The sequence below is a fragment of the Equus caballus genome, chromosome 18 (assembly GCF_041296265.1).
Source record: "Equus caballus isolate H_3958 breed thoroughbred chromosome 18, TB-T2T, whole genome shotgun sequence".
NCBI classification, from domain to species: Eukaryota; Metazoa; Chordata; class Mammalia; order Perissodactyla; family Equidae; genus Equus; species Equus caballus.
Window position 1 is genome coordinate 71,909,099 of NC_091701.1, and position 23,641 is coordinate 71,932,739.

Sequence of the window (23,641 nt, forward strand, 5' to 3'; positions counted from 1 at the left end):
GAAAGTCAGATGACCTACTTTCTTTTCATTGCCGTACTCTGTCTTCATCTAAGACTGTCTCCTCTAATGGTCTAAAAGGAATCAGAGACAACCAGTGCTGCGTGCTTCCTAGTTCACATCTACAAAAGCAGAGAGTAGTTTTGAGGCAACGCCCAGGGATGAGAGAGAAATCCCTCCCTCCCCCAACTCCTACAACTCTCTCCTTAACCCCACTGTCCCTGATTGCTTCACATGCCTACCCTGAACCCCCCATACGGACACGGGGATGTGATGTTGCTGGCTGACTTAAAACAACTCCTGGAGCTGGGCACTCCCACCCAAACCACACTGGAAAATTCAATGTTTACTTAGAAAGTAGAAAGAGGCCCGGAGAGGGAGGAGGGATCTCACAAATGTCAGCTAGAGCTCTTGTCACTTCTTCCCTCTGCATGTCTTCTATGTCATTCTCTTAGGCTGGCTCCGTATACAAGGTTTTTCCTTTGGGTTCCCTCAGAAATTCGAATTACGCGTGGCGGAGGCTTGCCGTGGGACAACTCTCACACCTTTGACTCTGCAAATCCCATTGCCATCTCCCATCTATGACTTTCGTGTCTTAGTTCAAAATTCTCAAGTGATAGCATCTATTCGGCTTGGCCTAACCTATGGACCGACTCTCAGAGGAGGTCTTCACACACTAGTCCTCCTCTCCTGTAGCCGGAGGAGGGTCACCTGACATAATCACAGATGACTAGGGCCATCTGCTCTGCAGTGGGTGTGGGTGGGAACAGATTCTTTTAGAAAGGGATGTGGGCAGAAAGGCAGTTATATACATCTCCGGCAAAAAAAAATCCCAGAGGTGAAAATGATAGGGAGAAAATGGCATCAAATTTAAAGGTAAAAGAAAAGCTGCCACCATCATTCAAAATTAAACTTAAACGAGGGGACTGACCATAGCCTTCTGCTCTAACTGCTCTGTTAACCTCACAATTCCTGAAGTTTACTTTAAAGAACACTGAAACACCTCTTCAAGCGGAAACATTACAGGAGAAGACAATCTCTGATCATAAATCGAGACCCTAAAAAGACATTCATGCTCATTCTGTCCCAGGTGCCGAACAGTGTCAAAGAATAGCTAAATATTATGCCTTTTTGGCAGACTTTTACTTCCTCAAAATAAGTTTAAACACTGAAAGGGTAACAGAATACCCCAGTAGAATTTCTCCCAACAAAACTACCTTTCACTCTTAAGTAAATGACCCCTTTTCACCTCCTGATTTCCAAGAGGGCGTTAGAGATTCCTGTCCCCTCCCCAGCCTGACTCCAGATGTGTTCGCTGGAAAGGGGGAGTTTTCACTTCTCAGCAGCATCTGTGGCTCCAAGGAAAGAAGCGTGTGGGTATCAGACAGGGCAACCAAACCTCTGCTGGAGCTAAAGAGGAACACAGGCAGCCCGAAAGAGAAGTGTTCTTCTTTACTCTCATAACGTATTCAGGCTGCCTTTGACCCAAATAGCCATCTGACTGGTTCCTATTTTCAACGTGAAAACAGTAGAGAAAAGACTCTCTCCAGCTTCCGTAAGCCTGGAATGGACTGGGCTGAAGGCACCAAAACTGCCCCGACTCTCCCACCCCAAGGCAAGGAAATCTCACTGAATGTTTTCTTGATGATTCTAATACTTAAATTAAGAACGCTTTGCTTAGACTAGTCCAAGGTATCAAAAATAATAAAATAAAGTTGAACTAAGGAAAAATAGAAGAAATATAGAGAAAACTCTTTTCAAAAAATGTTCTTTGGCCTGTGGCTAATAAGGATTTTAGTTAAAAAACAAAACAAAGCCCAAAGATGGTTAAAACTAAACAATAGTCAAAAGAAAGAAGGGAAGACTTCAGACATAAAGGCAGACTTTTTAAAATTAACATCTCATGCAGCAGCTCCCCCAAGGCCTTCCCATTTCTCAATAGCTTTGATTTGTGGAAATGATGGTTATGCAATTTCCACACATTGTGTTCCAATCACAGCATGTGGGCAGCAATAAAAAAACAAAAACAAATAAACGCACTCGAAGCTGGAGATTTTGATAAGCTTTGCTTTTTATTTCACAAAAGTTTTTAACTTGATATCTTCCTAAGGCTACTGGCATATTCTTATTGAGCTTTAATCAGATATATGTGAACACAGTAAAGTGTCTTATTTTCTTAAATGTATCTATGGCAGGAGGACTGGTTAATCTCGTTGCAAAAAATTAACCAAAAAGAAACTACTGGACTAGAGAACTCCATGATTGATGGATTGTTGGTTTTTCTCCTAAAAAAAAAAAAAAGTCTGTTTACGAAAGATGAGAAATGTTGGAGAAAATGACTTCCCTTAGGACATAATGCTGCGGCCCCTCTGGCAGAGGTCTCTGGCATTCTCCGCGAGGAATTGGTACAAGGAACAAGACAGCATCAGGTTTGCACAGCCGTTGGTGGAGAAAAACAAAGATGATTTCCTCTGGTCCCTATTTTAGTTTTACTCTTTGAACTTCCAACAGTTTATTTATTATTGTTGTTATTATTTTTAGTGGGGCACAGATTGTTTCAGGAATCATCTTGGTTCCCTTTTTTGAAGTCTTTTTTTTTTTATTCTGTTGAGACTGGTTTTTAAAGTGCTCCACCTCCACCACCTGTCACTCTCCGGGGGGCTGTGCCTGGAGAACGCTCACAGTGCCGAGTTCAGCTGCAGACTGCGTGGTGGAGGGCAGCGGCAGAAGGAAAGACAGGTGCCGATTTGGAGGTAGGTGGCTACACAGTATTTCAAAATAACGATCCTCAAGCTGCAGACCCGTGATACATTTTCGGAGACTGTGTACCTGGAGGAATAAAAGTAACCTATCAAATTTAATTTTCTCAGAAGGATTTTGCCCTTTACCTATAAAATCCTGGGAATTTCACCTCCTCACCCCTTCATTCTATGTGATTAATCGCATGTTGATCACTTGTCACTAGATGGCATCGTGCAGTGTTTCTTTACAGCAGTAACTAAGTTGGCAAAGTTACAGCTTGGGCCGTTTTTGGGTATTTTCTTCTTTGGCGTGGATCTAGAAAATCTAAATCGGATCCTGGATATTTCATCTTTATTTGCTTTATGGGTTTGGTTTCGTAAAATTTGTGTATTCTTTGAGATTCTTTTTCCTCAGTGTGTCTTGCTAGTAAGTGAACCCAATCATTATTAGTCCTAAAGAAATAATAAATTAGTTCTTCCTCTAAATTTTCTTCCAAGTCACACACACAAATATTAACTTATAGAGGCTTTGCAGAAATAAAGCTCAACACATCCAGGATCTTCAGCTATACAGGAAGGTAGAAAAAAATACATGTATGAAAACTTGTTTTATCTAAGCCTGGCCAGTTGAAATCTAGACGTGGATAAGCCATGCTGATGGAATAATATAAAATGCTCAGTTGATGCTTTCATAAGCCTGTGAAAATTATAAAGAAAATACAACAGTGAGAAATAAGGAAAACCGATATAGGTGCCGGCCTGGTGGAACAGTGGTTAAGTTCACATGTTCCGCTTCTTGTGGGCCCGGGGTTCACAGGTTTGGATCCCGGATGTGGCCATGGCACTGCTTGGCAAGCTATGCTGAGGCAGACGTCCCACATATAAAGTAGAGGAAGATGGGCACGGATGTTAGCTCAGGGCCAGTCTTCCTCAGCAAAAAGAGGAGGATTGGCAGCAGTTAGCTCAGGGCTAATCTTCCTCAAAAAAAAAAAAACTGATATAAATATAATATGAGTTAATGGTCACAGGTCACAGTCTTGTACTCTCCCAGATGTGAAGGGGAATTATGATAATTTTTATTTGCTGTATTCCAATAAACCTTATGTTACTGAAGAATGAATTCTAATTTCTATGCTGTCAATAAAACAGGACAAGTCTTTCTAAATTATAATTATGACTTAGTGACCTAAAAATTTGTAAATAATAATAGTTGATAAAATGCATTATCTGGAGTGAGGTTAAAAAGATAGATGACAGATAAATTAGATGAGAGATAAATAGATAGCATCTAATACAGTACTTGATATTCTGAATAGTTGCTTAAAATCTTTAATGTTAATCTTCTGTTTCATTTACATATTTACTATCTGAAAACACAGTTCTGTTCCAATTTGTCTTTCTATTTTATTTCACTCATTCATTCAACAAACATTAACTGAGGACCTACATTGGATTAGATACTAGTGATGCAAAGATAAATAGGATATGAAGTTTGCCCTCAAAAAGCTTGTAGTTTTTTTATGTTTTAAGCTTCCATAAAGTAAGTTTCAGAATCAGTTATGGAGGGTAGGGGGCGAGAGAGAGAGAGAGAGAGAGAGAGAGAGGGAGAGCATAATACAGACAGTCTTAGACTAGGAACCATGATGCGTGGTTTGCGGTTAGAGCTCTGCTAGAAACTCACGCGGTGACTCTGGACGTCCTTCACTGTTCAAGTAAAATATTTATATGAAAGTACTTTGTAGACTGTAAAATACTTTATAAATATAAAAATTTGATTTCTTCCTATGAGAATCCCACAGTTTTTAAACAGAACTTTGATCCTGCAGTCAAGGGTTTACTCCCTTTTAATTTCCCCACAATTTCAAAATACCAATTGCATAAATAAAAACATATTAATTTTTCAGTTCTCCTTGTGAAGCAAAAAGCGCACCAGGATCGGGGAGAGAGAAAAGCTGTGAGGCTAACCTTAATGGCCCTATGACCACATCAGACTCTGAAACACTGAGACTCTGGGATGATCCCTGTCCGTCCTCTGCTCTGCTGATTCTCGCTGCTTCTCTTGGTTTCTGCAGCTGGGAAACGGAATTTCAAGCAAATTGTTATAATAATGCGCGAGATAAGGAGACCTCTTGTGAGTTTCATTCTGGTCTTATAGCTTTACCTCTTCTACACTTTGATGGTAGGAAAAAACCAAAGAAAGTTCTAGTTGATTAATGGGTTAGGAGATTTAGTGCAACATCACCTTTTCTTAGACTAGTTCAATAGATATCCAAAATGCTTCTTAGTTTTCATTAAGGTCAGCCATACCGTATTCCACAATAGATAAGTCAGAAAACGTCTTTCTCTGCAGATTGTACGCAGAAGTCAATATGTAAGGAGCTCCAAACTCAAAAGTATTTAAGACCACCTTGAAAGATACATAAAACGGTGTCCTTAGCCAAGGCCTTGACCGGATCTGGCTGTGTAGTGAGGTGTTTTATCTTAATTTCCTAGTCCGTTATCTGGGGATTTTGTCTTTTATTTTGTTACTGTATTAAGCTGTATTTTTAGTATGTTGACAGCTTATCAGCAAAGATAAACTTTTTTTAAATGACTATCTTTTTTAAAATTTTAAAATTTTTATTTATTTATTTATTTTTGAGGAATATTAGCTCTGAGCTAACTACTGCCAATCCTCCTCCTTTTGCTGAGGAAGACTGGCCCTGAGCCAACATCCATGCCCATCTTCCTCTATTTTATGGATGGGACACCTACCACAGCATGGTTTTTGCCAAGCGGTGCCATGTCCGCACCCGGGATCCGAACCGGGGGACCCCGGGCTGCCAAATTGGAATGTGCACACTTAACCGCTGCACCACCAGGCCAGCCCCAAACATAAACTTTTAATTAAGCATCTGGGCTGAAAATGTTCCCTCAATATATTAGTATATTCTCGTTTGAAATAGTCTTATTTCATTAGGAAAAGAGAAAAAGTAGCTTGGATTTGTTCTACTGTAGAAAATGTATTCCTACCCTTATTTTGAATGATTAGTTTTGTTCTAGACTATTTGCTTGCTATCAGACACGGGGAGAAAACTTGAAAGATTGGAAATAAAAAGTTTAGAGACCGAGATATCGATTTACCAAATTATTTCTTTCCTGGCTTTCCTTTCTTTTTTTTTTTTTTTAGGCTTATGATATTTTTGTCTTTGTATAAAATATTATTTCAAGCCAATGAATGTCATAAGAATGACTTATTAGTTTTTGTGCATAAGGAATCTAGGAAATAGAATTCTACTTCACTAGTTCCAGAGACCATAACACTTAAGCCTTTCACCATCAGTATATTTGGGTAAAGAGATAGTCTTTATCATAAAAGTGTATGCATCCACATTTAGCCATGGACAAAACTTCCCTGGCAGGAAGCAGAGATTTTTTTCAAAATTATTTTCAGAAAGTATGCCGAGGCTTTTCTCTAAAAATAAAATGGTATTTCATCAGTACTGGTCATTTTTTAGCCACATATGACAAATGATCACAGATGCTCATAAAAATCTAAAAGGAACGGAATGTTGTTCTCTTCTGAAACGGCAAATATTTTTCCTTTAACTTCATTTTAAAACAAAAACAAACTTTACCACTTTGATTGAAGAGAATGCAGGAAGCGGTATGGTCCCACCCAAAGTTCCTGCATTCGAAATGTCCTCATGGGGAAGAAGGTTCAAGGTGTTTTTAAGTACAGAACTTTCATGTTTCTGTGTGTTAACAATGGCACTTCCTGCTTTGACCTCTAACCATACTAGGCTAGCAAGAGAGTAAGATGATGGACTTCTCCTTTTTGCAAAGTGAAGAGCATTTTTACTCCTTCTCACCATGTGTGTAGAGTTCAAAGTGAAGACGATCAAGACTCAGTTCTCCTGAGTCCAAGACATTGATCTATGGTCTCCCAACAGTGGTTGGAATTTTCAGTACTTTATAGTTACCTAGCCATGCACCCGAGATTGAAGTCAACAGAATGTGCAATACTCCTTGTCTCAAATATAAATAAAGCTATGTGTGGCCTTTAAATGGCCCCAGTGTTTTACTAAAAATTATTAACAGCCCTTAACAGATTCAGGACTCGGTGACTGCCTCCTTTTAAGCCACTTTCATTCAAAGAGAGAGAGAGAAAGGAGGAAAGTAGGGAGAGAGGGCAGAAAAGAAGGGAGGGAGGATGGGAAGGAGGGAAGAAGGAAGGAAAGAAAGACGGAGGAAAGAAAAAAGCAAAGGGTGGGAGGGAGGAAGGAAAGAAAGAAAAATTAGAGGGAGAAGACAATCATTTTCAAGCGAGAAGGAAATTACTTGCAAGATTCAATAATCTGAGTACCTGTTGCTTCCCAAAACCAAAAAAAAAATATTTTAAAGCAAATTCAATTTACTTATGTCATGTTATATTAAAAAATGCCATATTATTTTTAAAAGTAGATATAGATTAATGGTATGCTAAAGATGTAAGTATGACATCAAAATAAATAAACATTTTAGAAGTTAATGTTCTCAAAGTTTGAAAGAAACAGTACTACATATTGAAAGAAGACACTATTTATTATTTTGGTGAGAAAGATTTGCCTGAACTAACATCTGTGCCACTCTTCCTCTATTTTGTATGTGGGATGCCTCCACCACATGGCTGATGAGTGGAGTAGATCCACACCCGGGATCCGAACCCAGGAACCAGGGCCGCGGAAGTGGAGTGCAGAACTATAACCACTCAGCCATGGGGCTGGCCCGAGGACATTATTTAAAGTGGAAAAAAATCTTAGTGACTATTCTATTTCCTGTATTATTGTGAGAATGACAGTTTATTAGAAATGAGAATATATTTTCTTAATAAAAAAGACAAACTTTATCTTAGAATTTGTCCTTCAATTCTTTTTTTTTTCAAGATTTTATTTTTTTCCTTTTTCTCCCCAAAGCTCCCCAGTACACAGTTGTATATTCTTAGCTGTGGGTCCTTCTAGTTGTGGCATGTGGGACGCCACCTCAGCATGGCTTGATGAGTGATGCCATGTCGGCACCCAGGATTCGAGCCGGTGAAACCCTGGGCCATGCAGCAGAGCACACAAACTGAACCACTGAGGCATGAGGCCGGCCCCTGTCCTTCAATTCTTGAGGGCAGTTATATATTTCTATTCCAGAGAAAAGCAATTTGTTGGCTTTCTTTCCCAGATTCTATAAAATCATCTTTAAATATAAATGCATACCCTATTAAATATATATATGTATACAATTTGAATTATATATGCATAGATATAAATGTTTTAGAAAGACTTAAATGACGGCTTTCTTTAAAATATTTCAGTAATTGGGCTAAATACAGTACAAATTCCTTCAGGCATTTATTGATATCATTAATGATTTATGTATGGCTTTTTTAAAAATAAGAAATTCATATGTTTCAGATGCAAACTCCAGATTGTTACCCATACCAAATGATACTAAAACAATAAAACATTTGCTAAAGCAGAAGATAAGCAAAATATCCTCAGAGGATGCTATTGGTGTAGCTAATAGCAAAGTTGTTAAGACTGCTAATTCCATTTGGAAATCTGTGCAACTCGATGAGCAGATGCACGAGAGATCTTTGTGGGAGGACTGAGATAACCAAAGATAATTAGAAAAGTCAGTTTTTAGCAGAACGCATTCTAGGGCAAAAATAAGTTTTAGAAGCAGAAGATTTCCTGGCACAGTAACTATAACGATTAGGCTTTCTTGACTAATACTTCTATACGTTTACAAAACTGAAATAAAAATTGGTAACTGTCAAAAACTGTTTTCTCCTTCTTCCATGAGACAGCAAACACTCTGTAAAATCATTTAGGGCATGCTTTCTTTAATTCTTTTTTTTTCCCCCTGCTTTTTTCTCCCCAAATTCCCCCAGTACATAGTTGTATATTTTAGTTGTGAGTCCTTCTAGCTGTGGTGCTTTCTTTAATTCTTGATTTAGGTTTTTATATATTTTCCAGAAGTAAACAATGAGTAAATTGTCCGATACTCTAGATTCATTATCAATATCCCTCAGATCAGCAAATTAGATAATAGATCAATAATTTTTTTTAAACCTTTATAAGTAAAATATATAACGTGGCCATGATAATCCATCAAGTTCAAGGAGACACTCAACATTTAAGATCACTTTTATGTCTGAAAAATAAATTGCTCAGCAGGCCAGTTGTAGAAGGTGAGTGCTTAAGAGTAGAAACTAGGGAGTCAGAGAGTCTGTATTTTAATTATAGTATAGTAGTACCGTTCGTTAATATCGCTAGTAAATTAGACCAATTTACCCCAGTAATGGAGTAAATGGAGATGGTAACATAGGGTTGCATAGGGTTGTTTAGAGGATTAAATGAGATAATTCAAGCTTAGCGGAATGTCTGGGACACATTAAGCATGCTACAAAATTACCAGTTGCAATAATGTTATTGATGATGGTGATAATGATGCCGCCTATTCTCTAAGGGTTCTAAACTTCCTCCTGAGATTTCTAGTTTTACCCAGGACTAAAAGGTAAGCGCCCTCCCACCCCAACCCCTGCGCCATCTTTTCTTTACGGAATCAGTATTTACACAGAAGTAAAGTGTTAGAATTCCACTTTCCTGTTCCTGCCACCTGCACGCCTCAGTAGTTCTCACCTAAAGAGGTATGGAGACCTGGAGAAGACATCCCTGAAGATGTGGGGGCCACATCTAAAGGAAGAGAACCCACAGAGGCAGCACTGTTTTCTCTGAGATGTGTTCACTTTACCGTGAAAACTACATGGCAAAAGCCTGAGACTCGTCACTTCAAAGGTATAAAACGGGGTCGGTTATATCTCAGATGTGAAATTATAGTCTTATAGAATTTGATAAAATTATAAAGTGGAGTTTGGAAGTGGAGTTTGGAAGTTCAAGAACACAAGATCTGTGCTAAGGAAAACAAAGGGAATTAACAGGCTGTAAAAATCACAAAAGGAGAGATATGCAGTGGATTAGGATGTGATGGGGACCCATTACGATGCTAATTAGGAACAGCAAACCCCTCCCAGAAGACCCTCCCGAGAATGCCTTAAACTGAGGCAGGCTGAGACCATTTTCACCTCTCACCTTGTCTCCTCTGATCAAGACAGAAGGAAGTTTATTTAAGAGAGAGCAGAATTGCATCCTTTTCCTTTGGACCTAAGCACCTTGAAAAGCTGTCGCCAGGGTAAGTCTTCTTATGTCCAGCCCATCCTAGGCCTCGATGTATTACCGCTGAGGCTGTGGAAAGGCTATTTAGTGCCTCTTTGAAGGCTCGTGTATTTCCTTACTATTTAAACTTTTGAACTTGATGTCGTGGCAGATGGCTCTTGACCAAGATTCAAGGACAGCAGAACGACTCTGGGGTATTAGTGGGATTGTGTTGAAGACATAAACTTAAATTTCTACATAATAGAAACTGCCCGTCAAAGGAGAGATTTTGTCACCTGTGCTCTTGAGATTTATGTACTTTGTCCCTTTTCCTCGTCCAACACCCTTTCTTGTGTTAGCAGAGTAACAGAGGGAGGAACTACTAACTTTAGCGAAGAATATACGTGTTCGGCACATAAAAAATTAAATTATTAATGTTTGTTATATATACAGGTAATCATTCCTTTGCCACTTTAAATTGTTAGATCTGTGTTTTTAAAGGAAGTCGTTATAAGAAGAAACAAACTCAGGTGACTGGTTCTTTGTCATCTCTTTAAGCAATGAGCGTTCATTCAAGGTCTGTGAGTTATCGGTACTGTGGTTTGATTTGATCCTCTCAAGATTTCTTTTAATTCTGAGAATCTAGATTCTAGGATGATGTAGAATGTTGGGTATAGGACACAGTTATCAGGCAACGTGATATAATGTCATGTGCAAAAGTACAGAAGAATGTGTGTGTGTGTGTGTGTGTGTGAGCACTCACGTGTGTATGAACTTTGCTGTGCCAGGGAGGAAAACATCCTCTTAGGTTCTGTGGCTGGGCTGGGAATTAAACTTACATAAGACAGATTACCAGCAGAAAAATAAATATTTAATATTTAAATATTTAATTGAATTGAATTTGTTTTTACATGTACGTGAGAGTCTTCAGATAGAAAATGAAGACCTGAAGGAGCTGTCAGGCCCAAAAGCTTATACACAGTTTTACACAAAGAACAATGAATTGTGGAGATGTGACAAGATAAAGGGGCTCCGGCTAGAGGCAGTAAGTTGTGGGACAGCTGCTAGGAATTATATGAGGGGGGAAACTAATGGAAGATAAGGATTATGTGAGTTTGCACAGGTCCTTTCCAGCAACAACTCCCAGTCTCTGGTGACGAGAATCTCTTCCTGGTACAAAGAGGGTGCCCTTCTCATTGGAAATTTTTTTTTTTTTTTTGAGGAAGATTGGCCCTGAGCTAACTGCTGCCAATCCTCCTCTTTTCACTGAGGAAGCCTGGCCCTGAGCTAACATCCGTGCCCATCTTCCTCTACTTTATATGTGGGACGCCTACCACAGCATGGTTTGCCAAACGGTGCCATGTCCGCACCCAGGATCCGAACCGGCGAACCCCGGGCTGCCAAATCGGAACGGGTGAACTTAATCACTGCGCCACTGGGCTGGCCCCTCTCATTGGAAATTTTATGATCCACTTTTAGGTAGAAAGTGCAAGGTCCGCCAGCCCTTCATTCATCTGCTGTTTCTCCAGTACCTTCAGCTCAAAATATCACTGTGCCAAAGCGGCATATTTGGGGCTGGTGTGTTCTGAATCCCTTCATCTGATAAACTTTTCAAATCAGAAAAAAGAAACAACAAAAAAATCTTTTTAATTCTTACTGTGAAATAAATAATTTGGTACCCACAGCTAGTGGTACATATGTTTGGTGACTGTTCATAGCATCATGGTAATTTGCAGAGTAAACACACTACAGTTTTTGGTTAACAGCCTGAGAAATAGTCTGAGGCTTGTGTGTAAGTTAGTCAGAAAATAAGCAATTGGATTAGGAACGATTTTCAGGCTGATCAGAAAATTGAACTAGTAAATTATTAAATCAGTAAGATAGGTAAAATTGCAATGAATCCCTTGCATGACCTTATCTCCTTTGATTGATCATTAATCCCAAAATACTTGCATGATGTGATGAGGGAACATATTCAGAAAAATCAAGACACAATGAACACTAAAAAAATTCTCCTATTCGAAACCAGTCAATTAGAAGAACTGATTCAGATTGCAAAAACACTTTTATGAAATACTGAAATGGAATATTAAATGAATGTAGAGGGAAGTTAGGAAGGACAATAGACAATGAAAAGAAATGCAGATAAATTTCCATATAATGTAAAGCATGCACATTAAGACATTTAAAAAGCATTTGCTGTTTTCATAATGCTGGCCTTCAAATTGGACGAGTCAAAGGTAAGACAAACACAAATTATATAATAGAAAGACTAAGATAAAGTAATTAAACAGGCTTTGTGTTTCCTGGGAAATTAATACCGAACTTAGAAGACGCATAACAAGTTTGTAAATCCTGCCTTATATTCCCTGCTGGAATTACTTTGTGCTCTTTTTAAAAATTTTTTTTAATATGCTGCACCTTCAGATTAGCTGTGCCAAGGGTACAATTTCAAAGATAAAAGAAAATTACTTACAAGTCCAGACAGACCAGTATGCATTTCAGGTCAATGCCAACTGCGGAGTGTGTGGGAGGGTGTCCACTCCCTGGGATGGAAGGCCAGACTCCAGGCTTGTGGAAGGCCTGAAGTGTGAATTAACTCTGTCTGTGCAAACCCTCTTCTAACTTGAAACACTCTCAGCTCCCCAATGTAGGAGGCCCATCCCAAGTTTAGGTTTCTGAAAACATCTGTTTTAGAAAGTATGTGATTTAAAAGGTTAAACTCTGAAGGAGAAATAGAATTCAGGAAATGGAGGTCAGGAGTAGCCTTATAGATGCCCTTAGGATCACTTCGCCATTCGCTGAAACAAAGCAATGACGTAAACACACTGATTAAACCTAATCTCTGTGGTACATCAGTCATAATCGATGTTTGTAGAGTTAATATTTTTACAATACTCTCAAGACTATTCAAGGTCTCCATTCCACAGAGCTTCAGTGAGACTGTCTTGTTCCAGATACTGTGGATCTTGAGGACATTTGTTTTTCTTCTATTGACCTGGGTGGTCGTGGTGGTTTTTGTATCTGTGGTCCTTGAACCCACTCCTCAAGCTGTTTTATCATACAATCATTTTAATAATTAAAAAAGATTTTAAGTGCTGGATTTACCTTTATTTAACCTACTCCATATAGCCAAGTAGGTATTTCTCAATCCTCTCTAAAACCTATAGTGAACCAGTCTTAAACTCTCTCCTTGCATGATGTGGCGCACACATCGCACTGAATCTCAGGCCATTGGACGTCTCACTCAACTCTAGTTGCCCCTCTCCTCGGGACACCATCCAAATGCAGCTCAGAGGCTGGAATGTCTTCTGCCTCTTAAGTTTCCTTTCTTTTTGCTAATGTGCCATTCTCTTCAACTCAGTTGTCTATTCCCAAACCCCATTTCCCTTTTTTAATTACCACAGACAGGAGGACTTTTCAGTTTTCCATGGCCAACACTGAAATGTTCAGAGTTTAGGTAAAAGGATCCAGAAATAAAGCTGTGTGTGATAGAATTTCTCATGAGGGCGCCTCGGGTAGGAGATGCATTACCCTGCAACAAGTACATAGCCCATTGTTTGCTGTGAAACTCGACTGCAGGGCAGGTGTGTGAGAGGTGAACCAGAGAGCAGCCCTCACTGTGTGCAGTGCCTGAAGGACCACAGCGGATGGAAAAGGTCGCACCACTTGTCACCAGGCCCCTGATTACTGCCATGCTTCAGCAGACCGAGATGTATTTGCCCTGTTCGAATCCCTAAATTTTAAACACTTCTGTAGAGCTCTAAAATGAAATATTTGCAGGCTGCCCAGCCCTTCTACTATTTAGTATTTGACTCTAAAAGCCTTCCAAAAGAGCTATTTCATTCCTTTTTTAAAAAATAATAATAATACATTAAGGCTGAAGCCTGGCCCAGAGATGCACTGTTTCTGGCTTACCATCTTTTCGTCCGTATGCCTTGACAGCTTAGTTACCAGACATTTCTGGATGTGCTAACTGAAGATTTTGAGCACGGGGTGAAGGGAAAAGGACCTTCTTTTGCTTTTGACTAGAAATCTGGTTTGTGTACAAATAAAACCAAAGCACTGAGCTGCTGTACCTGGTCAGATTCTAAACTTTCCTCAAGGTAAAACAGCAACCTTCGGAAGTGAGTCCTTGGCTGCATCTGAAAGCCGTGGAGGGTGGGACGCCCCGTATTGTAAAACATGACTCTAGATTTGTAATCATTCTGATCGTGTTGAAAGGAAGAAAAGGTACGAAAAACTAAAAGGCCAAATCAAAACTACCCTCCAAAGGAAAATACGGACTCCAGGAATTTGGCAAGTTTTCTTTCCTTGATTGCAGTCATTTCAAGGAGATCATAGCCTCTTTCTCCACTCTCATCTCTTCAAAGAAGCAAATCGAAGCAGAAGAATTAGCACTGACCTTCCTCCTGATAGGACCCAAAAGGCAGGATGGGGCTGCGTAACACGGGGATGGAAATAGGATGAATCTCTTGTTACTGTTTTCCCGAAGCTAATCTGAAGGTTGTCATGGTAACTCTCGAGGGTATAAGACTTATCAGCTTCAGAGTACAATTTTGGGTTCCATTCCTAAAAGAGGATATCAAGTCCTTGCATTAAGAGAGTGAGAGAAGAATCTTTTGGAAGTGGATGGAAACTGATTTCAGATTTTGGTCTGGACTTTTGAGAGAGTAGGCATCTTGGGAGAAAACAATAGGAATATGTCAGTTGGTAAGTCTTGCCAAATCTCTGGGGTCGCGGAGAAGACTCAGGCCAGGTAGCAGGACTAAAAGAATCTGGAAGTCGAAAACAATTGGAGCCATTCGGTGATTTAAATATGCACATCCTTATAAGAGTTGAAGCTATAAGTGGTAGATCTCTGCTATTCGCTTCGCTGTTATCATCTTGGTATTACTTACCGAAGACTCCACTTAAGTGGATTTGATCCTACTCTTTTCCTATATTCTTTTCATTCTGAAGTCATTGCTTGCATAGATTAATAACTATACAGCTTTTCCCCTTTCTACAGAAAAATTGTAAATGAAACAGAGTCTCATTGCAGCAGTTTACTTTCAGAACAATTCTTCCTGGTGAAAGCTACTCAGCGACGTGGGATTCTGAGTACAGCAGTATATAAGCCTGCCTCTGGTTTTTCAGATTCGAGCACCCCACCCTCAGGGTGACAGGGCTCTGTACAAACAGGCATGCCTTCCTGGGGCTTTAGCTTTACTAGAAAGTTTGGGGGAAAACAGATTACGGAATACAGTGCTAAATTCACAACAACATTTAAAGGAAAACACAGAACCAGAAAGAAATTTCCTGTTCGAGGCAGGACAGCTTCACACGGCCTACACCTCCCTGACCACCCCCCTGATTCTCACTTAAAACTTCTGGAAAGCTTCGAGCAGCCAAGATTCAAACAGCCAGTCTCTTGGGGAATCCTGAGGACGACTCCAAAGACTGCAAGACGCAAGTAGTCCCAAATTACTATTTAACTATCTACACATGGTTTGGGGCCTTGGGACGCGTCTTTTTACAGCAATTACAAGGTGGAGTGTGGCGTAGTGTGATTCTTAAGTCAGAGGTCAGCACTACTCCCCGAATGCCGAATCCCACCCAGCGCCTGTTTTTCACAGCCTGCAAGCTAAGAATGGTTTTTCTATTTTTCAATGGTTAAAAAAAAATCCAAGGAAGACTATTTCACGACATGTGAAAATTATAGGAAATTAAAATTTCAGGCATAAATAAAGTTTTGTTGGAACAAAGCCACAGTCGTTCGTTCCTGCATTGTCTAGGGCTACTTTCTTGCCATCAGGGCAGAGTTGAGTAGGTGCCACAAAGCCCATACGGCCTGCAAAGCCTAAAATATTTACTATCAGGCCCTTTATGGAAAATCTTGGCCAACCTCTGATCTAAGATATGATCCCCACTATTGCCAAGTTGCAGCCTGGATTATCTAAATATAAAACATCAAACAATTTATATTATCACTCCCTCCATTAATGAGAGCTGTTTTGATGAGAGTTCATTGTCCTGCTACAGAAAGACTGAAAGAAGACCAGATTTCTCAATGGTAGGACTGACAAGAAGATACAGAAAGAGGAAATGAGAGATAGTATACTACTTCTAAGTAATCTCTTCCAAAGAAAATGGAAATCTTTTCAATGATATTTGGTGTTAGGTTTCCTTTTATATCAGAGACCAAAATGCCCTAGTTTCAACCTCATGGAAACTGCAAATACGCCCACTTGATCAGTGATTTTCTTTCAGAGGAATTAATGATCAGTGTTTGCAAGTTCAAATTCTGACCTTATTTGTTAAACTGCCTGGGGTGGAATGTGCTGGGAAAATGACAAAAGGAAGGAAGCATTTCTGTCTTCTGAGACTTCATTCCTCTTTGATTGACTGAAGAAGCCGTCAGAATAGCTTTTCTGGGCAAATGATAACCAGCTTGCTTTAAAAAGAGGAAAGATATTCTTTTGAACCAAAAATCTAATTGTGATTCTAATTCAGCCAAGTCTCTCATCTCAATATTAAAGTCTGGAAAGTGTAATACTTTTTCTTGGGTCCTAGCAAACTTTTTAAAAACAGAACAATTGGATTTACAATTGTATCACTACCTTATCAGACTGTGTCTGAATTTCTCTGTTGATGCACAATGGGTGATGTTCACAGTGGGTAAGTCCTTGCTTGGGTATGCCCAAGGCTACACATAATTCCAGGATCCACTGACTATAATGCTACCATGCGTTTTACACTCAGCCTTGTAGGATGCAACTGAATATAAGGAAAGTTATGAATCCACTCATGTATATTTTACTTAAACTTCAGTATATTTATGCCAATTTCAAGTCTTGTGAACAGTAAATTAGTTGAGACACATCTCACACATACTAGTCAGTATACTTCAGTTGAATGAGAACTATTTAATTTGGGCAACATGGCAGCAACGTTGGATGCCTTGGTCCTTTAGCCCTGGGAGAGGCTAGGCAGTAACCTGGGTAGCAGCGACATTGGCTTCAGCACCACAGTTATGATACTTCTGTGAGATGAGTCTCCTCGAAGGTGAGCCTTAACAGTCTCTCACAGCCCACGTTTGGCTTCACCTCTTGCACTCTTTGCCCCTTTCAAACCCATTGCCCATCAGTGCAGTGGACTGTTCAGTCCAATTGGACTCAGGTAGAGCTAAGGGATCAACCTGTTATCTCCATGCCATTCCCCACAGGCTGCCAATGTTTCTTGGAAACTCCACAAACTGCTGAGGAAAAGGTTTCATTGCGTCAGGATTACTTATTTCTGTGCACACTCTGCAGCATTTCCAAGAAGGTGCTCGTTTTCATTACACATGAAGGGTGCTGGTCCAAGGTCATACCTTCTCAGAATCTTTTGCCCTTATGTATTTAGGACAGAGGTGCTTCAGGAATGAGCATCCATCAAAATCAGTCAGAGTGAAAAAAAATAATTCAGTACGTAGTGCCTTCTTTTAATGAGTTTAAAAGAGTCAGTGGATCCTGGAAATAGAAATAGAGGGAAAAGTTCTGGTTCAATGAATCTAGGTTAAAAGAATACCTACTTTTATTGAGAAAATGAAATTTCCTTAGCCAACACATTGGCTTTTAGATTTCTTCTCTTTTATGAAGAGCTTGTGGTTTCATCAGACATGAGTAGCAGATCTGTTCCAGTGGGTCATCCAGGCAGCAGTAAGTTAGGATAATTGCGACCCTGCAGGGTCTCCAGAGAGTTGAAGGTCTAATTGCCGAAAAGAGGAATGCGACACTAGTCCTGAAGTGGAAGAAAAAAGGTCCTTTGGATACGAATACGATGGCTGCAATGTGTCCTGCAGAAGCAGGAAGTCTGCTCTGAATTTGAAGCTTGTTGCAAAAATCGAGGTTTAATTAATAGCAGATTGTTGGATAATACATTCATATAATATAGGACTTAATTTCTGGAAATGGCCTACACTACTTGGCAGCCACAAATCCGACACTAAGGCTGCCCACAGAGCCCCGTCCACCTGGTTAGACTTTTCTCTCTCTTTCTGCCTCCTGGTCAAGAGATAAAGCTTCTTTCTTGTTATATACAATTCTTCGTTTTTGACGTTTGAACAATATCGTTTCTCTTGGTTTATTTTTTCTTCTTACTGTCTTAAATTCTTTACAAGTCCTTTTTTTGTTTGCTTTTCTCGTTTTATTTTCTTTACTACTTGTGTTACTTCAATTTTAAATATGAATATGCCGATGCTTTCAAACACCTTCTTTCAAAAGAAGTGATAAGATTTGATGGATTTTATTAGCACGTCAGAAATTGATTCAGCAAGATGTTGAAAAAAACCATAGATTAGACTGGATTTTTCATGTCATTCATAGAGCTTCTATTTTTTTCAGCTTTAGTGAAGTATAATCTACATATGCTAAAATCCAATAATTTTAAGTGTACATTTGGAAGAGTTTTGACAAATGTGTAAAGCTCTGTAACCGCTATCAAAATCAACATACAGAACCTTTCCGTCGCCCCCAGCCACTTCTTCCTGCCCCTCTGCCAGTGAGCCTCTGCCCCTCCCCTCCCCCAGCCATGAAGCACCACTCATTGTTCTGTCACTACTGTCTGCCTTTTGAGAATTTCCTATAAATGGAGTCATACTGTATGTATTCTTTTGTCTCTGGCTTCTTTCACTCAGCATAATGCTTTTTGAGACTTGTCCACATCCAATAGCTTGTTTTTTTCTATTGTTACATGTATCAGAAGTTTATTCTTTTTATTGTGAAATCATTTTTCATTGTATGAATCCACCATAATTTGTTTATTGGTTTACCAGCTAATGAATATTTGGGTTGTTTTTAATTTTTAGCTATTACAAATAAGCTTCTAAGAACATTCCCACACAAGTCTTTTTTTTTTTCCCCCCTGCTTTATCTCCCCAAATTCTCCCCGGCACATAGTTGTATATCTTAGTTGTGGGTCCTTCTAGTTGTGGCATGTGGGATGCCTTCTCAACGTGGACTGACGAGTGGTGCCATGTCAGCGCCCAGGATCCGAACCAGCAAAACCCTGGGCCGCTGCAGCAAAGTGCAAGAACTTAACCACTGCACCACAGGGCCGGCCCCCCACACAAGTGTTTATGTGAATATAAGTTCTGTTTCCCCTGGGCAGATACCTAGGAGTGGGATTGCTGGGTCCTGTGGTCAATGTATGTTTAACTTTTTAAGGAGCTGCAGTTTTCCAAAGTGGTTCTACCATTTTGTATTCCCACTAGCAACATATAAGGGTTTCGGTTGTTCCACGTAATCATCAAAACTTGGCATTATCATGGTTTAGTTTTAATCACAGTGGTAATTTATGTGATTTTAATTTGCATTTCCCTAATGAATAATGATGTTTACTTTATCTGAAAAGATTTGGGGTTTCATTGATTTTTGCCATTCTGTTGTCCATTTTCTGATTCATTGATTTCTACTTTTATCATCTTTTCTTACTTCTGCTTACCTAGGGTTTAATTTGGTCTTCTTCTTAATTCCTTTCCTTTTTTTTGGTGGAGAATGTAGGCATCGATCCTTAATTCTTTTTTTTTAAAGGTTGGCACCTGAGCTAGCAACTGTTGGCAATCTTCTTTTTTTCTCTTCTTCTTCTCCTCAAAGTCCCCCAGTACATAGTTGCATATTTGAGTTGTGAGTGCCTCTGGTTGTGCTATGTGGCACGCAGCCTCAGCATGGCTTGATGAGCAGTGCCATGTCTGAACCTGGGATCTGGGCTGGTGAAACACTGGGCCGCCAACATGGAGCACGAGAACTTAACCACTCAGCCACAGGGCCAGCCCTAATCCTTAATTCTTTATTTGGTTGCTTAATGTGAAAATGTAGATCATTCATTTTAGATCTTTCTTGTCTTCTAATATAAGCATTTAGTATAATAAATTTCTCACCAAACACTACTTTAGCTGCACCACATACATTTTGCTATGTTGTGTTTTTATTTTTATCCACTTACAAGTGTTTTCTTTTTTTATCATGTGTTATTTAGAAGTATATTGCTTAATTCAAATATTTGAGGATTTCCCATGTATCTAGAAAATTATTGATTTCTTGTTTCCTTCCATTATGGTCAGAGACATAGTTTCTTATTTTCAATTCTTTTAAACTTATTGAGATTTATTTTAAGCCCAAAATCTGATGTATCTTCTTGAATGTTCCATGAATAGCGAAAAAAAATGTGAATTCTTCTGTTTGTGGATGGAGGGCTCTATGTGTCAGCTGGGTCAAGCTGGTTGATGGCAGTGATCTTTTTCTTTACTACTGCAGCCCAACTATGTTTAACTGTTCTCTATAAATATTTGTCGTGTGAATGAATGAATACATGCTCTATATCATGACTATGATTATTATTTTTATCCTCCACTCAAAATTCTAAATAATGGGTTGCCTGAAGAATAATCTCACATCCACCCAGTGCATCTGTCTCACTAGCATCTGAACAATCGCATATGAGCCATAAACTGAAGGGCCATTCAGACTCCATGTCCTCCTGTTTATGTCATTTCTAAATCCATCACTGAAGGGATAACTGTGTATTTTGGTTATTTAAACTTCAAGAGATTGCTGATCATTTCTTCATAGATGTAAACTGCTTTTCAATAATGTTCTGAAAGAAAATATCCAGAGGAAACAAACTTAAACGTATTTAAGCAGAGTCAGCATAAATTTCATCTCTTGGTGGACAGCTGAGGATGGGGAGGGAAGGGGGCCGAAAGGAAGGGAGATTGTGGCAGTGAAATCTTTATATCTTAAGTATTCTTCAGTGACTGCAAATTGTTTAATGTACTCTCTCTTCCCAAAGCCTTTGTTTCTTTGCATGACTCTATTAAAAGAGATCTCAGTCATGTTTGTGGTCCAGGAATAAAAATGGTAGTGTTTGCAATCAAGATTATCAGTCTTTTTAGAGTAGCCTCACCATTCCCCCCAAAAGTTATATTTCATTTTTATTTCTTTTCAAAATGCAGGCAAATCAACATTAATTTTACTTTGCGAGTTTTACGACACCCCTTGAAATTACTATAGATGTACTGGCATGCCAGAAGGCCAGGATTTCTGGATTGGGATTGTAACTACTTCATAATTGTGAACTCTGTTAACTAGAGTTAGTATAACTTGGGTAGTCTCCAAAAGTAGTGGGAGAGTTATATTTTTATATATACGACTTATATATATAAGGAGAATCAATGCATCTAAATCCACAGAAACTTTGTGCACTATTAGCTCTGCTTTCTGTCATGTTAGTTCTCTAAGAGGCTAATACCTATTCTTTTTCTTTTTTTTAACTCCCTCCAAGGAAACCTTGATAGAAATCAAGTCGGGCCAGTTTTGTTAGTTCTTGCCTTAAGTATAAGTGCTATCTTTAAAATCATAGAGTCCTGCTTGCTAGTCTGAGGTGTTGCTAATTAGGCCAAAACATGCCTTAGCTTGAGAATTTACCTGCATAATTTTAAGTTTTCATACGTAAGAAAGCTAGCCAAGAGGCTATTATGCGTGGATTTTTTAGAGTTAAACCTATCAAAACTAACCTAACACGGTTCTCTATAAAAACCTTCTCTACTGCTCTGAAATATTTTAATTGGATCATGCTTCGAGTGTGCAGACATTAACTTAACACACTCCTGTCTTGGGCTCATGGTCTCCTACATTTCCCCCTGACTATTTCTTTCATTACTCCCACAAAGGGATTCTTTGTGGCTCGTTTTTAGGTAATCAGAAAGAATGATTCTGCTTCGGTATGAAGGAGAATCATTCCACATCCAGCAAGAACTGCTCAGTTTCGAGAGCCTGAGAAGGAGGCCATCAGTCACAGCTTTGGGGACCAGCACTGCCCAACAGAGGTCCCTTATGGGAGCAGTTACTGGAAGAAGTGGCTAACGTGAGGACTTAGGTGATGGGGTCCCCTGGCCTCTAGGGCTCCCAGTGCTCCACTAAGCTAGAAAGGCAGCACAAACCCTGGTCCCTCTGATGCCAAGAGGAGGAAATACAGCACTTCCTCTGAAGAGTGGGTTATAAATCATGGTTCAAGTCTATAGTAATATGGGTCCTCTATGTCACCTATACTAAGGAATTAGGTGGGCTGGCACCTTGAGTCCCTAGTGTCAGCCTGCTTTAGAAAAGCCTTTCAGTGGCTTTTGAGTGTGCTTTATTGTGAGGCTGCACAGGGCCTCCAGCTAATTCTGGTTGTGTGAAGTTGAAAGGCATCCCTTCCTCAGAGGCAGGTGAATGCAGCCCTGTGCCAGGGCACTCGGCCTGCCCAGTGTCCTTAGGTACTGACACCCTGCACAAGGGTCTGTCTGTCTGCCCTGTGGCTACATCTATGGTCATGACCCCAGAGTCACTCTTGGCAGGAAACAGGCTGTCCTGGATGTCTCTTGAGATCACCTGTGGATTCGGATAGCCAACAACTACAGGGGAGTTACCGGACAGATAAGGCTGGCAATTGCCACAAGTGCTGTGAGAAAGGCCATAAAGTGTGGAGAGAAACCATGTCTGCTCATATCTTTGGGATCTTAGCCTAAATTTCCCTTCCTCAGAGAGGAAGTTCTCTTGTCAACTCATCTAGACTGCAGTTCCATTGTTTTTCATCTTACAAGTGACAATTGTATTTGTGTGTGTCTCATTTATTACCTACCTTTTCAACTGTCTTTGAGGTGTTCACCAATACACCCCCAACACATAGCTGATACCTGACACAGAGTTGGCACTTATTAAACATTTGAATGAAGGAATGTCTTCAGCATCCTCTGACAGTGACAGGGATGGGAGGTACGAAAGCAATCTAAAATACCAAGAGGACAGAGGGTGGACAGCCCTTGTTCAGAGGGACACAATCTATTTGATTTTCCTGCACTACAGGGGCTTTCTTTGACTCTGTCACCTTTTTACAGATAATAGATACAGATAAGGCTGAGCAGTTGATGTTTTAGCGTTTGTTTTTATTTTTATTTATTTATTTATTTATTTATTTATTTATTTTGGGTGAGGAAGATTACCAATCTGTTACCAATCTTCTTCTTTTTGCTTGAGGAAGATTCGCCCTGAGCTAACATCTGTGCCAATCTTTCTCTATTTTGCGTGTGGGATTCCTCCATAGCATGGCTTGAGGAACAGTGTGTAGGTCCGTGCCCAGGATCCAAACCCACGAATCCCTGGCCGGCAAAGTGGAGCGTGGGAACTTAATCACTACACCACTGGCCAGCCCCCTCATCGTGTGTTTTCAGCTGACACTTTCTGAGAATGCTAGGCACTGTGCTAAGTGCTTAATTTACATATGTTATATCATCCAACCTGCACAACAAGTACCCTATGAAGTAGGTATAATTATTATTCCATTTTACAAATAAGAAAACAGACTTGGGTATGGGGGGGTGGTTGTATAACTTACACAACAAAATGACAATGTCAGGACTCGAACCCAGTTCTGTCTACCCCCAGGTATCACACTCTTAAACCTTATTAAACACGTCTTTATCTTAAACACAGTGAGATGGAGCAAGAGATGCAAACTATAAGCATCTATTACAAAATCGCTTAGCCTGGGTCTCATGGCCCATTCTGTCTTTGGTCTTTCCAGAAGGTGGAGGATTTCTGGTTCTGCCTGTGTTCTAATCTAGTAAATAGCAGCCTCCATGTCCATGACCTTATTTTGCTTCCTCGTTGGTGCTTACTCCCATACTATGGGCACCCAGCTGCCTACTACACGGCTTCCATGTCCCTGGGGTGGGAGCAG

At 39.8% G+C, this 23,641-nt stretch overlaps 1 protein-coding gene across 2 annotated transcripts in view; it reads left to right on the plus strand.

Moving 5' to 3' along the window:
- Positions 1–2,082: 2,082 nt before the first annotated feature.
- SLC39A10 (solute carrier family 39 member 10) overlaps positions 2,083–23,641 on the plus strand; it is a 123,680-nt gene continuing 102,121 nt past the window's right edge. Inside the window, exon 1 of one of the 2 annotated variants that reach the window (XM_070242075.1) lies at positions 2,083–2,750. The gene's annotated coding sequence lies outside the window, so the exon portion shown is untranslated. The remainder of the gene's footprint in view (positions 2,751–23,641) is intronic. The other variant, XM_070242078.1, reaches the window with a different exon arrangement.